Raw genomic sequence first — 6,558 nt, 5'->3', positions numbered from 1 at the left:
TGTGTGGGGACTGTAATGGATAGACAGGGCAGTAATGGATAGGGCAGTGTGTGCGGACTGTAATGGACAGACAGGACTGTAATGGATAGGCAGGGCAGTAATGGATAGACAGGACAGTGTGTGTGGTCTGTAATGGATAGACAGGGCAGTGTGTGGGGACTGTAATGGATAGACAGGGCAGTAATGGATAGGGCAGTGTGTGCGGACTGTAATGGACAGACAGGACTGTAATGGATAGACAGGGCAGTAATGGATAGACAGGACAGTGTGTGTGGTCTGTAATGGATAGACAGGGCAGTGTGTGGGGTCTGTAATGGATAGATAGGGCAGAGTGTGAGGACTGAAAATGTGTTGCTGGAAAAGCGCAGGTGGTCAGGTAGCATCCAGCAAACAGGAGAATCGACGTTTCGGGCATAAGCCCTTCTCCAGGAATGGCCGAAACGTCGATTCTCCTGTTCCCTGGATGCTGCCTGACCTGCTGCGCTTTTCCAGCAACACATTTTCAGCTCTGATCTCCAGCACCTGCAGTCCTCACTTTCTCCTCGAAGAGTGTGAGGGCTGTAATGGATAGACCGGGCAGTGTGTGGTGACTGTAATGGATACGCAGTGCAGCGCATGGGGATTGTAATAGATTGGGCAGTCTGTGGGTTCTGTAATGGATAGACAGGGCAGTGTGTGGGGACTGTACTGGATAGTCAGGGCGGTGTGTGTGGGGACTATAATAGACAGACAGGACAGTGTGTGGGGTCTGTAATGGATAGACAGGGCAGTTTGTGGGAGCTGTAATGGATAGACAGGACAGTAATGGATAGACAGGGCAGTGTGTGGGGACTGTAATGGATAGATAGCACAATGTTGTGGGGACTATAATGGATGGACACAGCAATGTGTGGGGTCTGTAATGGATCAACAGGACAGTGTGTGGTGACTGTAATAGATTGGGCAGTCTGTGGGATTTGTAATGGATAGACTGGGCAGTGTGTAGCGTGTGCAATGAACATTCAGGGCAGTTTGCGGGGGCTGTAATGGATAGACAGGGCAGTGGGGGGGGCTGTAATGGATAGACTGGGCAGTGTGGGGTTCTGTAATGAATAGAGAGGACAGTGTGTGGTGTCTGTAATGGATAGACTGGGCAGTGTGGGGGGACTGTAATGGATAGACAGGGCAGTGTGGGGGTCTGTAATGGATAGACAGGCCAGTAATGGAAAGACAGGGCAGTGTGTGGGGACTGTAATGGATAGACAGGACAGTGTGTGGGGTCTGTAATGGATAGACAGGCCAGTAATGGATAGACAGGGCAGTGTGTGGGGACTGTAATGGATAGACAGGACAGTGTGTGGGGTCTGTAATGGATAGACAGGCCAGTAATGGATTGACAGGACAGTGTGTGGTGACTGTAATGGATAAGCAGTGCAGTGTGTGGGGACTATAATAGATTGGGCAGTCTGTGGGATCTGTAATGGATAGACAGGGCAGTGTGTGGTGTCTGCAGTGGACAGACAGGGCAGTGTGCGGGGGCTGTAATGGATAGACAGGGCAGTGTGGGGGTCTGTAATGGATAGACATGGCAGTGTGTGGTGACTGTAATGGATAGATAGGACAATGTGTGGGGACTGTAATGGATAGACTGGGCAGTGTGTGGGGACTGTAATGGATAGACATGACAATGTGTAGGGAATCTAATGGATAGACAGGGCAGTGTGTGTGGTCTGTAATGGATAGACAGGGCAGTGAGTGGGGACTGTAATGGATAGACAGCCCAGTGTGTGGTGACTAATGGATAGACAAGGCAGTGTGTGGGGGCTGTAATAGATTGGGCAGTCTGGGATCTGTAATGGACAGACAGGGCAGTGTGTGGGGACTGTAATGGACTGACAGGGCAGTGTGTGTGGACTGTAATGGACAGACAGGGCAGTTTGTGGGGACTGTAATGGATAGCAGGTCAGGCAGCATCCAAGGAACAGGAGAATCGACGTTTCGGGCATAAGCCCTTCTTCAGGCTTATGCCCGAAACGTCGATTCTCCTTCCCCCTGGATGCTGCCTGACCTGCTGTGCTTTTCCAGCAACACATTTTCAGCTCTGATCTCCAGCATCTGCAGTGCTCACTTTCTCCTCGACTGTAATGGATAGACAGGGCAGTGTGTGGGGTCTGTAATGGGTAGACAGGGCAGTGTGTGTGGTCTGTAATGGACTGACAGGGCAGTGTGTGGGGTCTGTAATGGACTGACAGGGCAGTGTGTGTGGACTATAATGGATAGACAGGACAGTGTGTGGCATCTGTAATGGACTGACAGGACAGTGTGTGGGGTCTGTAATGGATAGACAGGACAGTGTGTGGGGTCTGTAATGGATAGATAGGGCAGTGTGTGGGGTCTATAAGGAATGGAGGGTGCAGTGTGTGGGGACTGTAATGGATAGGCAGTGCATTGTGTGGGGATTGTAATAGATTGGGCAGTCTGTGGGATCTGTAATAGATATTCACGGCAGTGTGTGGCATCTGCAGTGGACAGGCAGAGCAGTGTAATGGTCTGTAATGGATAGACAGGGCAGTGTGGGGTCTGTAATGGATAGACAGAAGAGAAAATGAGGTCTGCAGATGCTGGAGATCAGAGATGGAAATGTGTTGCTGGAGAAGCGCAGCAGGTCAGGCAGCATCCAGGGAACAGGAGAATCGACGTTTCGGGCATTAGCCCTTCTTCAGGAATGGATAGACAAGACAGTGTGTGGGGTCTGTAATGGATAGACAAGACAGTGTGTGGGGTCTGTAATGGATAGACAGAACAATGTGTGGGTCTGTAATGGACAGCATCTGGAGCAATGTTATTTTGGAACGATGCTTTGGGTCTCATACAAATATGAAGTTGAAATCGAAAAGGTGTTAGACATGTGACTGTCTGTGTAACCGTGGTGTTTGTCCCTGGTCTTTAGATAATCAGTTCCGGATGTCAATCCTGGAGCGACTGGAGCAGATGGAGAAACGGATGGCAGAGATGACTGGTTCATCCTCCAATCAGCAACAATCGATGGGCTCAGGGGACAAGATGCACATCCAGGTAAGAGCCAACATAGACAGTGCTGCTCAATGACGTGAGAACTCTGAAACTGTGGAATCTGAGCTGACAGCATTACTCACAGAGAACTCAGGCTCGTTGCTGCATTGTGGCTTGTGTCTTGTCAAGAGGCCTGGACAATACTGAAATCCTCTGAACACCTGTTCAAACTTTCACATCCCAGGGTCCTGTTAACCAAATCACATTCCGGATGGAATAATCTTCCATGATCAGGATCAGGAACCCTGGCTCATTTCCCCCCCCCTCTCTCTCTTGCTCTCACCGACTCACTCTCACTCTCTCACTCACGCTCACCCTCTGTCTCAATCTCCCTCACTCTCACCATCTTTCAATCTCACTCTCACACACTCTCTCTCTCTCTCTGTCTCTCTCTCTCCACCCCAATCTCTAGCCCAGGGATGACTGGACAATGGTCAGGAACAGGAACGCTGGCTGATTTCCCCCCACCACTTTATCTCTCTCTCTCTCTCTCACACACACACACATACACACACACTCCCTCTCACTCTCATTCTCTCTTTCTCTTGTCTTTCTGTCTCTCTCTCTCTCTCTCTCTCTCTCTCTGCCATTTCAAATTTCCAAACTTGTTTATTCATCCACAACTGTTCTGTCATTTTGTTTGTCAATAATTTGTTTCTCATTTATTTCCCGGGTTCCATGCTCGTCACCATAAAATCCAGCTTTCCTTTTCCATTTTACTGAGTTGGTCTTTGTCTTATTGACCTTGTTCTCAGTCTGTCTGTGGAGTTAGGTTGTGTTGTGATCACTGTTGTCTAACTGCCCCCCTTTCCTCTCGCATTAGTTGAGATTTGTTTGCCATTGCTCCCTGTCTCATTGGCTGTCTCTTTGATAGTTTTAATCAGCTTGTTTACACAGCTCTGAAGCAGGGGAGACTTGAACCTTAAGATTATTAGGGTGCAGGAGCAGCAGGAGGCCATTCGACCCATTGAGTCTGCTCTGTTGTGCAATGAGGTCATTGCTGATCTGATAATCCTCAACTCCAGTTTCCTGCCTTTACCCCATAACCTTCCTGATAAAAATTAATCTCTCAGCCTTGAAGATACGATCCAATCTTGACATCCCTCTGCGCTAAGGAATTCCACACATTCACTCCCTTCAGGGAGAGGAAATACTTTCCCATCTCTGTCTTCAGTGGGTGACCCCCTTGTTCTGAGATGACCCTCTCTGCTCCCACAAGGCTGACAGCCTCTCCACATCTCCCCTGGTCAGTCCCCCTGAGAATCTGGTCGGTTTTAATCAGGTCACCTCTCATCCTTCAAAACTCCAATGAGTACAGCAGGACTGTCCTTACCTTCAGGAGACAGTGCCTCCATCCCCTGGACCAGCCGAGTGTACCCTCTCTGGACTCTCTCTCCCACCCGTCTCTCTTTACTTCAATAAGGGACCCAAACTTCCACAGAATTCCTGCTGTGATCTGACGAGCGCCTTGTCCCGGTTTAGCAAAACCTCCCTCCATTACGTTGGAATAAAGGTCAACATTTCCCTTCCTTTTTACTGCTGAAGTCAATGCTAACTTTTTGGGTTTTATAGCACCCAGGTTCTCAAATCTCCGCAGTCTTTCTCCATTTAAATAATCTTCAACTCCTCTCTCCTTCCTGCCAAAACCTCACGTTTCCCCACACTCTATCCCATCTACCGAGGTTTTGCCCTTTCCCTGAACCTGTCTCGATCCCTCTGCAGAGTCTCTGTGTCATTCTCACAACTTGCCTTTTGGTCTATTTCTGTGTCTTTCACAAACTCGGTAACTGTATGTTCAGGTTCCCCCTCTGGGTCATTGATCTCTATTGTAAATCGTTGTGGCCCCAGCACTGGTCCCTGTGTCAGTCCACTTGTTCCTGGTTACCGGCCTGAAAAGATCTCCCTTATCCCAGCTCCATGTCTCCTGTGAGTTAGCTAATCCCCTCTCCATGTTAATGTTCCAATTCCAACGCCGTTAGCCGAATAGCTGATACTTGAGTCATGTCAAGAAATTCTAAATACATTGCATCCTCAGCATCCCCTTTCTCTGTCCTGCTTGTTACCTCCCCAAAGAATTCCTGGAAAAGTGTCAGACACACCTTCCCCTTCCTGAGACCACGCTGTCTCTGTTTGATGATCGGATGGATTTCTCAGTGCTCAGCTGTTCCACCCTTTATCATAGACTCAGCCGTGTTCCCAGTAACACATTATGCTCATTAGGCTATAGTGACCTGTTCGTCATCTCCTTCCCTTCTTCAATAAGGGTGTTACATTGGCACTTTCACAATCCTCAGGGACCATTCCAGATTCTAAAGATTCCTGGGAGATTACAATGAGTGTGCACCTCTACCTCTGTAGCTACTTCCTTGATTATCCCAGGATGGATCCCATCAGATCCAGGGGACTGATCAGTCTGTGGCTAGACCATTCCTCTGGCTCTGTTTCACCGGTGGTAGTTACTGCGATTACTTCCTCTGCTCCTCGTACCCGGGAATGTTGAGTAATTTTGGAAAGCTGTTTATGTCTTCTGCTGTGAAGACCAACGCAAAGTATTAATTCAGCCCCTGAGCCATTTTCGGGTTGCTCATTATTAATTCCCCAGCCTCATTCCCTGAGGGACGCCTGTTTACTCTGGCTTCTCTCTTCCCCTTTATATATTTTAAGAAGCTCTTACTGTCTTGCTTGATATTGCTTGCAGGTTTATCAGCAGTTTCTTTTATCCCTCATTATGTCTGGGCACTTTTTGCTGGGATCTGGAACGTTCCCATTTACCACTGGCTTCTCACTAATCTTTCTCACGTTTTATATATTTCTTTCAGTTTGAAGCTCCAAACTCTGGTTGGCTTAGTCTCTTTTTGGAACCCTACTTCCTGACTGGGATGTAAGGAAGCTGTTAGCCCCATTGTTCCTCAGTCATTGCTGTTACACTCCTTTCCCAGTCCTCTCCAGCCAGTCCTGCTCTCAGATCTTTCAGTTTATTGAAGCTGGTCACAGCTGTTTTGGACTCCGGTTCCTCCCTGTCAAACCGAGTGCTAAATTCTCCTGTGTTATGATCACTGTTTCCTGGGAGATCTTTTACTCTGAGATCTAATTACTAAACCTACTTGATCACATATTGCCAGATCCAAAACACCTGATCCCTGGTTAGAACATGGAACATGGAACAGTACAGCACAGAAACGATGTTGTGCTGGACATGACACCAAATTAAACTAATCCCTTCTGCCTGCCCTCGGTCCATATCCCTGCATTCCTTGCATATTCCTGTGTTTATCTAAAAGCCCCGAAAACGCCCCTGTCATGTCTGCCTCCACCACGACTCCTAGCAGCACGACCCAGTCTCCCTCATATCCTCCTTTGAACGTTCCCCCTCTCAGTTTAAATGCATTGCCCCTAGTATTATACATTTCAACGTGGGGAGAAAGAGTCTGACCGTTAACCCCATCCACGCATCTCATACCAGAGGAAGTGGTGGGGGCTGGTACAATTGCAACATTTAAGAGGCAT

At 48.4% G+C, this 6,558-nt stretch overlaps 1 protein-coding gene and 1 long non-coding RNA gene across 14 annotated transcripts in view; both read left to right on the top strand.

Annotated features, from left to right (window-relative positions):
- Positions 1-6,558, top strand: part of dlg1b (discs large MAGUK scaffold protein 1b) — a 471,082-nt gene that overhangs the window by 57,408 nt on the left and 407,116 nt on the right. The window lies entirely within an intron of this gene.
- The window catches only part of LOC122556071, a 21,450-nt gene that overhangs the window by 9,788 nt on the left and 5,104 nt on the right, over positions 1-6,558 (top strand). The window contains exon 3 of the long non-coding RNA XR_006313458.1: positions 2,930-3,054. This is a non-coding gene — a long non-coding RNA (uncharacterized LOC122556071). The remainder of the gene's footprint in view (positions 1-2,929; positions 3,055-6,558) is intronic.

Source organism: Chiloscyllium plagiosum, chromosome 13 (genome assembly GCF_004010195.1).
Source record: "Chiloscyllium plagiosum isolate BGI_BamShark_2017 chromosome 13, ASM401019v2, whole genome shotgun sequence".
Classification (NCBI taxonomy): Eukaryota; Metazoa; Chordata; class Chondrichthyes; order Orectolobiformes; family Hemiscylliidae; genus Chiloscyllium; species Chiloscyllium plagiosum.
Note: the sequence above shows the minus strand (reverse complement) of the source record. Positions and strands in the feature narration are given on the sequence as shown.